Raw genomic sequence first — 10,752 nt, forward strand, 5'->3', positions numbered from 1 at the left:
TTTAAAGATAAGTTTTGTCCCCCAGGGGATATTTGCAATATATGGAGACATTTTTTGCTATATAACTCTGGGAGGTGCTACTAGCATCTAATGAGTACCAGGATGCTGCTGTACATTCTACAATGCACAGGTCAGCCACTCACAACAATTATCTAGCCCAAAATGTCAATAGTGTCAAGCTGACAAACCCTGCTGTAAGAGAACTCTTCAGACTTTTAAAGAAAAATTTTTGTAGTTTCTCTCTGCTCCTCATTTTGTGTGTGTGTGTAATATATGTTTTATTGATTTCAGAGAGAGAAAGGGAGAGAGAATTAGAAACATCAATGATGGGAATAATTGATAGGCTGCTTTCTGCATTCCCCTTACTGGGGATTGAGCCCACAACCCAGGCATGTGCCCTGACCAGGAATCGAACTGTGGCCTCCTGGTTCATGGGTTACACTCAACCACTGAGCCACAACAGCCTGGCATCTACTCCTTGTTCTTATGATAGTATGTGGGCATAGAGTAAAGCTTTAGGGTATTATGATTGGTCTGAGTGGGTTCCTCACAGCCCTTTAAGATTCGGCTATTGGCCCTCATAGAATCATAATGGCATATGCTCATGTATATTTTGGAACAGTATCCAGTGGATCTCCTAACTTGGTCCCACCTCAACTCCTGTTGGTATGAATATCATTAGAGCTTCAAAGACCTCTTTTATGCAGCTCATGTTTATAATAAAGGCAACACTAGCTGCCTAACAAATAAACCCCAAATTTTCAGTCACTTAACGTAATTAAAAATGTTCATTAAAATTACAGTCTGGTGTGGGTGCTCCTATTTGGTGCACAGCTTTTTCCCACATGCTAATTTAGGGACTCTAGATCCTTTCAACCTTATGGCTCTATCAACTCATAAGAGCCTCAGCCTCTGCATCTGGCCTCTAGATGGGAAAAGAGAAAGTAGAGAAAGAACACCTGCTTTCAGTCACCTCAACCCAGAAGTTATGTCATATTTCCACTCATATTCCAATGGCAAAAACCAGTCACATGGCCCCACCTCAATAGAGGGAGGGAGGATGGTGGTAGAGGAGGAAAATGATTGAGAAATGATTTCCTGGCTGAGCAACCACTTCCCAGTTTGAACTATACCACAAGAAGCAGCACAAACTATGCTGGACATTTGAGCTGAATCTGCCACAGCCGCCCTGCCCACAACCTCATTTGCATGGTCCCTCCCTAGCCTCATGACAGACTTGCTGGCTCCCTGCTAATTTCTATTTCCTTCACTATGATTATGTGAGGACTTCCAGATGTCTTTCATACCACATAAGAACCGTGGAAAACTCACAGGATGCACTGCTGAGTCTCACTCTGATTAAATACACCATTTTCTTACCCTGCAGCCACCACGTCAGCATAGGGCTAGGTACAGAGCAATGAGCTAGTAAGTAGCTGCGCAGGTTCTGAATTTAAACAGTTGAGTTCGAGCCTGTACTATTCTGCCTCTCCATACTTTCTTCATTGTTGGGAGTATTACAATATCCCCTTTTATTTTCCCTATTGCCTCCCTCCACCCAGTTCCCACTCCACCTCAGGCCTTCACCACCCTATTGCCTATATCCATAGGTAATGTATATATGCATATAACATTTTTGGTTAATCTCTCCCCACTCCCTCCCTCCCCTCTGAGATTTGTCAGTCTGTTCCATGTTTCCATGGTTCTATTTTATTCATCACTTTATTTTGCTCATTAGATTCCTTGTTCATTTATTTTTATTTTTAGATTCAATTGTTGATATATATGTATTTATTGCCATTTTATTGTTCATATTTTTTATCCCTCCACCTTCTCCTTCTCCTTCTCCTTCCTCTTCTTCTTAAAGAATACCTTTCAACATTTCATGTAATTTTATGTGGTTTGGTGGCGGATGAGCTCCTTTAGCTTTTTCTTGTCTGAAAGCTCTTTATCTGACCTTCAATGCTAAATGAGAGCTTTACTGGGTAATCTTGGTTGTAGGCCCTTGCTATTCATCACTCTGAATATTTCTTGCCACTCCTTTCTGACCTGCAAACTTTCTGCTGAGAAATTAGCTGCCAGTCATATGGGCACTCCCTTGTAAATAACTAACTGCTTTTCCCTAGCTGTTTTTAAGATTGTTTTTAACCCTTGGCATTTTAATTATGATGTGTCTTGGTGTGGTCCTCTTTGGATTCCTCTTGGTTGGGACTCTCTGAGCTTCCTGGACTTGTAAATCTATTTCTGTCATTATTTCTTCAAATAGGTTTTCAACATATTGCTCTCTCTTCTGCTTCTGGCACCCCCATAGTGTGGATGTTGGTATGCTTGAAGTTGTCCCAGAGGCTCCTTACACTATCTTCATATTTTTGGATTCTTTTTTCTTTTTGCTCTTCTGTGATTGGGTGTTTTTTGCTTCCTCATATTTCATATTGCTGATTTGATTCTCAGAATCCTCTACTGTTAAATCCCTGTAAATTATTCTTTATTTTAGTTAGTGTATGCTTAATTTCTGACTGGTCCTTTTTCATGTCTTTGTAATTCTCACTAAGATCCTTGAAAGTCTCACTAAGCCCCTTGAAGCTCTCTTTGAGTCCCTTGAAGGTCTCATTAAGATCCTTGAGCAACCTTATAACCATTGTTTTGAACTCTGTATCCAGTAGTTTGCTTGCTTCAATTTCATTTTTCTCTTTCTGGAGATTTCTTCCATTCTTTCATTTGACGTTTCTTTATTTCCACATTTTGGCTGCTTCCCTGTGTTTGTTTCTATGTATTAGGTAGAGCTGCTATGTCTCCTGGAATTGGTAGAGTGGCCTTGTGTAGCAGGTGTCCTTCCTGTAGGGCCCAGTGGCTCAGCCTCCCCAGCCCCCTAAGCTGGGCACTCTAGGTACAGCCCACCCTATGTGGGCTGTATGCACAGTCTTGTTGTAGTTGAGCCTTGATTGCTGCTGGCATCATTGGAATTGACCTCCAGGCCAATTGGCTGTGAGGACCAGTTGCAACGACAGTGAAAGAGCTGCTGTGGGGCTTTGGTGCTCACTGAGTCTGCCCCTTGAGTGTGTCACTTGCGGATGTGTAGAGTTGTAATCTGGTACGGTCTGAAGCTGCCCCCAGGTGCACTGGCTCTGGGGCCTACAAGAGATGCAAACTCAGCCACTGCCTGGGGCCACCCAGGAAGAGCTACCAAGTGATCTGCAAATGGCTACTATTTGTATTGGGCTTGGAAATGCCCAGGTGAGGCCCAACTGTGAAGCAAGGCAGACTGGTGGTAGTGCCAGGTCTTGAGCCTCTCATTGATAGATTTGGCACATGCTGATGCCAGCTGCTGCTTGTTTAAGAGATTTTAGCAAAGCCTGGAGCCTTAGCCAGGACAGGCCATTCATATGGAAAAGCCACTGCAAACAGCTTGGGTGGGGCGGCAAGTTGGATGGGACAGGGTCTCAAGGAATCAGAAGGGTGTAGCAAACAGTGTGAGGTAAGCTGATGGAAACTAAGATATGTCCACCAATCAGCTCTGTGATGGGGGTGGGGGTGGGGGGCCCCAGCACAGGAACAATGACCCCCTGAGAGCCCCTCCATCAGGGAGAAAGCCACCCCCAAGTTCCTGCCCAGATGCCATACAATCCAGTTCCTCCCTGTATGTTCCTGGTTCCTCCAATGCTGCTGCCCAGCGCTGGAGCTCAGAGAGAGCAAGACCATGTAAGTTTGTGTGCTGTCCCTTTAAGAAAGACTGCCTGAGTCACCAGCAGCCTCCATGTAACTCAGCCACAATTCCTGCTGGTTTATACACCCTGAAGTTATGGGGACTTCTCTTCCCAGCTCTGGAACCCTGGGCTAGGGGTCTGGTGTGGGGCTGGGACTCTTTGCTCCTCACGGAGGCCTCAGAGATATCCCTCCCCATTAAAACACGCCACATATGGGTGTCAGACCAGCCCGTGCCAGGCCTCTGCCCCTCCTATCAGTCTCAACATATTTTCTTCTTTACTTCTCTAGTTGTAGGACTTGCATTCAGCTAGCTTTAAGGTGGTTCTGAATGATGATTGTTTTATATTTTAGCTGTAATTTTGATTTGGTTGTGGTTTACCTACGCCACTATCTTGGTTCTCTCCCTCAAGTATCCACAGCTTGCAAAACAGCCTAGAAACTAGTACAAACTCCCCACTATGATACATAGCACTGTTTTTCTTCATTTCTGAATTGCTAATCTTAAATGTTATAGAAAAAAAAAGGCAAAATTACTAGTATACAGTAAGCATAGCTAGTTTTCCGAAGTTCCTCATCTTCCTCTCCACTTGAACAATGTACCTATGCCCTCATATCCAAGGCATTCTACCTCATTATTCTAACCTAGTAATAATATTACTTAGACTGGACTGTTCTCTCCCCAGATCTACTGTTACTGGAGAATCAAACTTTCCTGTCGCTCATGGAAATAAGGCTGAGGTTCTTGGGGTACTGCTGAAATAAGAATTTTCAGAACCCCCCCCCCCCCCCATGGGAGGATAGGATGTGGAAAAGGGCTTTATTTGCGTAAAATAACATTCCTCGGGTTGTAATATTCCATTTCCCCCAAGCCAGTCCTGAAATAGGGGCTGCTGGTAGTTCAGTAAAGCCAGAAGCATGACCAGTGCCCAGAGCTTCCGTTCTGGGTATAGTTTAGCATCCCAGCTAATTAAAGTCCATTAGTCCATGTGTGGAGTCCCACATAGCCATGAGCCATGTGGGCAAAGGGAAGCACATCCCCGGACACAGGAAAGCCAGGGACCCAGCATGCCAGAGAGATGAGAGGGAACTTTATTTGGAAATTTAAATGTTTAGGTTTCGGGCACTTGCTGTGGCCACCCCCATTCTGGCCAGTGACTGGCTTCCAGATGTGACTGACCTGCAAGAAGGTAGGCCCCTTCCCACCTCACTCAGGTCTTTACTGGGCATGTGTCTAAACTGCCTTTGTCCAGTCCCTTCCCCCATCAATCAGCAGGGAACAGACGTGGAGTGATAAATGCAGCTTTTTGGCAAAGCTGTATAAATGGCATGTCTATATTACATAACCTTCACTTTCCTCCTTTTTCCTGTTATATAATAACCAGGTTATAACAACAGCATCACTACCACTTCCCCAACCCTATCAAAACATACCTACACATATTTCACAATTTCCTCAGGTACCTTAGCCTTCTTTGTTAGAAACTATATAATCTGATAAAGTATTTCTGCTAATATGTGGCATTTGGCAGCCAAAAAACAAGTTACTTTAATGGTGGAAAATTCAGCAGGAGATGGCTTAAATAAACTTAAATAACTTAGATTGGTCATGGAAAGAAAAAAGGATTTCAATTATATATATTTGTGGCCTTCAAATACACTATATAAAAACCATCCACACTATTTCTGTGCATACCTTATTCTTAAAAAAATAAATTAATTAAAGTATGAATTTTAAAAATTAGAACAAGTCACCTTAAAATACTATATTTACTATATTCTTATATTTCCAATAGAGCCTGAAATTTCCTAGTGAAAAATGGCAACTGAATAACAAAGAATTATTTTACTTACTGTATTTTTTAAACTTAAAAAATAGGATGTCAGTCAAATACACAAAAAATGGGGGGGGAAAAATCAAGGTTATATGTCATCTTACTACAAAGTATATTTTCATCAGATCATAGTCAAAACAGACTCACAAATATCACAAGGTCAAAACCTGTTATAAGGGGCAAGTGCAAATAAACTATACAAGGCAGCATAATTCGGTGGTTAAAGAAGAGGCTCTAAAGTCAAAGGTCTCAATAAACTTCAAATTCAAATCCTTCGATAGGCTCCACCACCTTAGCCTCCCAGTGACTCAGTCTAATTCAAATCCTGGCTCTAATACCTATTACTTAAGTTCTCAGTACCTGAGGCCTAAAAAGAACAAGAAAATAGCCTGATTTGGGGGGGGATCATTGTGAGGAATAAATATAACATATGTCAAATACTTTTAAAATAGCATATAGATTAGCAGTCAAAACATATTAGCTATTATTATGATGATCAACCACTCCTACTAAGACACCTTTGGGAGCTATAATAATCTCCCTTTGAATCTATCAAGTTTTTAACAACCCTAAATCAAAATTTTCTCCTCTTAATTTGGAAGAGTCTTCAAACTCTAAAACCATTTCCTCTTTTTTTCAGTCCTCTGTGAATATGGAAGATGGTAGGTAACTGGTTTCTTCAGCATTTGAAGACTCAAGACTCTTTTCAGTCTTCTTATAATAATAAAATTCCCCTCCAAATATTATTACAAAGTACAGACTACTCCATAGAGTAAAAACGCTACAAAGACTTCACAAAGTATAATGAAATTTTGAGATTCATAGAAGAATAAACAGCTACTGGAACAAAGAGCTTAGATAAGAAATGATGCAAAAGTCTATTAGCATGCTCAGAAAATATTGAATTCTAAAATAAAACACAGCAGGTAGAGATCCTTCATGGTTTACAATCACTCAGAGCACTAGAAACATATAGAGAATATTTTTGGTAGTTTTTCTTCTTAATAGTAGGAAAATCCCATTTCTTCACAATGACTAGACAGATGGCATGACAGGTAAAGCAATTTCTTCAAAAACAGATTGTTTAGAAGAAAAGCCTAAAGGCTCAGATTTTCAGCCATACATATCCCTTACTTGAAGCTTTAAAAATCTGAGGCATCTACCATTCTTTGTGTTAATATTAAGAAGTAACACAATTAAGCCTCATTTCTATCAGGAAGCATATGCGTGATTGAAAGAAAAGCAAGCATCTAATTTTGCCATGAAACCATGAGTTTTCTGAGACAAACACAGGAGAATGAGTGATGTTGATTTGCATGAAAAGTTTTATTTCTGTGGAATTCTGAGTTTCCAAGGTCTCTATCTCCCTCCATCCCGACACCAGTCCAGATATGTCTTCAGCAGAGCTAGGATTAAAGCTGCTGCCCAGAGTTTCTGCTTCATATTTGCACATCAGGCTAGCTTAGCTCCTATTCCCAGCTGTAGTCCATTGCATGTGGAGTCGACATGGCCATGGTCCATGCGGCTTTAGGGCCACATGGCTATGGAGGGAATATGACTGCAAGGAGGCAGGAGCAAAGTCAGAGGAACGAGAAAGAGAGAATTCCTTTGCCTGGGGATTATCTATTCCCAAATTTTCTCGGGCTTATGGTGGCTTCAACCTCCTAGCCAATTATCTTAGTTCCAGGTTAGACCAACAGACAAGCATCTTCACTAAGCAACCCCTTCACTATGCATACACCAATCTTCCCCTTTGTTTGATCCCTTTCCCCAGTGATCTGCAGGGAATGGAAATGGTGGTTCCCTGGGGAGTGTAAAGTTGCAGCTTCCAGCCCAGACAACCATACTTATAATGTTTGACCTCCCCTTTGTTCCTTTCTTATTATTAATATCAGCTAGCTAGTTACAACGGTAACACTTGGTCAAGTAGATACTAAATTTCTTGATAAATACACCAAAATATTTTTTAAATATCTAAAGACAAAAAAATGTTTTAAATAATTTAATGTTTGTTGATTTCCCCTATGTGCTAAATACTGAGGTAGGCATTTTCATATACATTATGTAATTTCATTCATATGGAATAAGGATTGTGAGAAAACTAAGGCCCAGTGATTTGCCCAAGGATACTTGCTTGTATAAAATGCAATCAGAAATATAATTCAGATTTTCTGATCCCACATTTAATTCTCTTGCTTTCACTGTACCACTGTCACTTTCAAAACTCAAGTACTCAAAACCTTAGGTCTTATAAGGTATGACAATCTTATCTGTAGAGGCGACAGTTCTATTCTGGGAGAAGAAAAATTCTTCATGTTACCAAAAATGACTCACTGTGTTTAATCTGATGTGATTACAAGTTAAATGCTTTGGTTTATGCTATCTACCCCCTTAGAAAATTTGCTTATCTTCAGGTATACTGCTTTCAGTAAGACCTAACTTAAGAAACACCACCACCAAGAAAGATTCCCTGATTGAAAGACCTGCTCCACTCTCCCGAAGCCAATATCCTTATCATCTCACTGCTTTGTATCTACTTTGGAATACATTATCACATATTCCTTTTTGTTCTCTAGTCATGTATCTGGAACTACATTTTTTCATTCAATAACATTTGCTGGGTCAATGATGAGCAAAATAGACAAGGTCCTTGCTATCATGGACATATTACACTGTTTGCAACATTAACAAAGTTAAATAACACAGGGCTTAAGGGTATGATGTTCCAGGGCAAGGATTCCTTCCCTACAAAGTCTCTGAAGAAAGCCTGAAAACCTGATAACATTTTTCAGGGAGGAAAAATCCCACATATCAGGTCTTCCAGATGAGACCCTCAGCTTCACACCTTTGAGAAGATATATGAGGGAATGGGGACCTAGGTGGAAGGAAGGAGAGATCTAAAAATCTCTCAGGGGTTTCCCCCATGCTGACATGAAATCTTCTCACATTAGTCCCGACATCTTTCTCTGTCCCATTTACAAGGAAACTACTATACTTCAGCCGCAATCGCAATTGCTATAATCAAGCACCTCCATCAATCTCCTTGAAAACAGCCACCTTCATTAATAAAGTACTTAGAGCCCTGACCAGTTTGGCTCAGTGGATAGAGCATTGGCCTGCAGACTGAAGGGTCCCAGGTTCGATTCCGGTCAGGGGCATGTACCTTGGTTGCGGGCACATCCCCAGTAGGGGGTGTGCAGGAGGCAGCTGATCGATGTTTCTAACTCTATTCCTCTCCCTTCCTCTCTGTAAAAAAGCAATAAAATACATTTAAAAATAAAATAAAGTACTTAGAAGCAGCTTTTTATGCAACTTGTATTTACATATTGTTTGTAGATCATATTCCTAAGAATAAGGTAGGGCCCATGTCTTCCACTTTTGAATCCCCTGATGATCAGAGATCATTACTACAAATGTGTTCAGCTTTAGATATTATAATATAAATATTAAAATGTAATTCTTCAGGTATTGCTATTAGGATAATAATTTTCCAAAATAATAATTAGAACGCTAAGTATCAGTTCTTTATTTTGTCCTTCATACTTCAATACAAGTAACCTGTTCTTTGAGGATTATTTATAAACAAATCAAATTTAAATGTACTAAGAACACTCTCTAGTTAAAAAAAAATCTACAATCTGTCCTTTAAAAGAAGATCTGTCCTTTATAATGCAGCTTTTGTAAATTCATAATTTTATTACTTTTTTTCTTAAATCAAACCAAAATATAACCCCATTACACAAAATTGTATATTTCTTATTTCTTGATGGCTTAGGTGTATTTTACTAGTTTTCTTTAGAATTGTATATTTCTCCTCAAAGCATATTTTAAGGTTTTTCCATTCAAAATGAGACAAAAAACTAGATATTACCAAATTCCTAAGTGCCATAAATGTGTTCTAAGAAACATATTTGATTAGCCCTGGCTGGGTAACTCATCTGGTTAGTGTATCATCCTGATATGCCCAGGTTGCAGGTTTGATCCTCAATCAGGGCACATTCAAGAAGCAACCAATGAATGCATAAGTAAGTGGAACAACTATCTATCTCTGTCTCTCTCTCAAAATCAGTATTTTTTAAAAGAAGCATTTGATTGCCTCTAAAATGTAGTAACATTCTAACTGCAAAAATATAGCATCTTTTTACATATCACAGGTACAATAAATATTATCATTCAATGAAAGAAAAATAAACCATGACCATTTTTTAATTAAACAGGCATTTCTAAGCACCAGTGTACAATGCATTGTGGCTCAAACGGTTCACATGGAATTTGACCACAAGGACTTAATCTCCATAATTAAAGACCTAAAAGGTAGTTCTTATGTTTCCTCTATTCCCTTTCCTAGTACTCTGAACAAGCATACCATAGTCATCCATGCATAATTGCTATCAAATAAAGAAGTAACAGATATTTGATATTAGTTGTATTTTCAAGAGGACAAACTGCATTCCCTTACTCTCCCTTCTCCAACCTGTTTTACAAAACTAGCATGATCTTAGTAATTTCATTCCAAGACAGGTTCTAGCAAGCATAGAAACGGACCATAGCTTCAGAGTGTGATCCGTTTAGACGATGCCTGATGGGATGCACAAACCCTAAGGAGCAAATCACCCATGCTCCTCCACAATCCTTGCTCTCCTAAAAAAGCCTTAATTTCTGGGCAAGTTAATAAACATTAATAATTCTACCATACACAGGGCATTCTACTCAAATGCCATTTAAGTCTTCCAGCATCAGACAGGCAAAAAAATTCATTAAACTATGTATTTAAAGCAAATATGCTTATGTCATCAGATAAGTTTTGTAACCTGTTTAAGTAGGAGCCCGAGTGACCTATCATTTCAGACAGCATATAGATCAGATGAAACTGGGTGAGTTCCCCAGCGCAGATGTACCTCACAAAGTGTTAAATGACTTTTGTGAATGGAAAATCTGCATATACAGTTGCTTCGCCTCCGCCGCCGGTCTCGAGTGGGTGTCTCCATGAACCAAAGAGCACACTCCATTGGGAAGCTCCTTGGAACCGGGTCCCACTCCCGAGAAGGGGCTTTGAAACCAACTTTAAATGTAGGAGCACAGCTCAGGCTTCGCCTTCCTCTTGCCTTACACGAAGGCCACAGGAACTGAGGCGAGAGGAACAGCGCGGTGTCATCCGGCGGTGCCAGGGCGGTGCAGCCTGCGGCGCGCACAGCCTCCGCCCCAGGGCTGGCAC

General features: G+C 40.4%; 1 protein-coding gene across 5 annotated transcripts in view; it reads right to left on the bottom strand.

The window, feature by feature from the left end:
• The window catches only part of OSBPL8 (oxysterol binding protein-like 8), a 160,973-nt gene that overhangs the window by 149,704 nt on the left and 517 nt on the right, over positions 1-10,752 (bottom strand). The window lies entirely within an intron of this gene.

The sequence above is a fragment of the Myotis brandtii genome, unplaced genomic scaffold (genome assembly GCF_000412655.1).
Source record: "Myotis brandtii unplaced genomic scaffold, ASM41265v1 scaffold82, whole genome shotgun sequence".
NCBI lineage: Eukaryota > Metazoa > Chordata > Mammalia > Chiroptera > Vespertilionidae > Myotis > Myotis brandtii.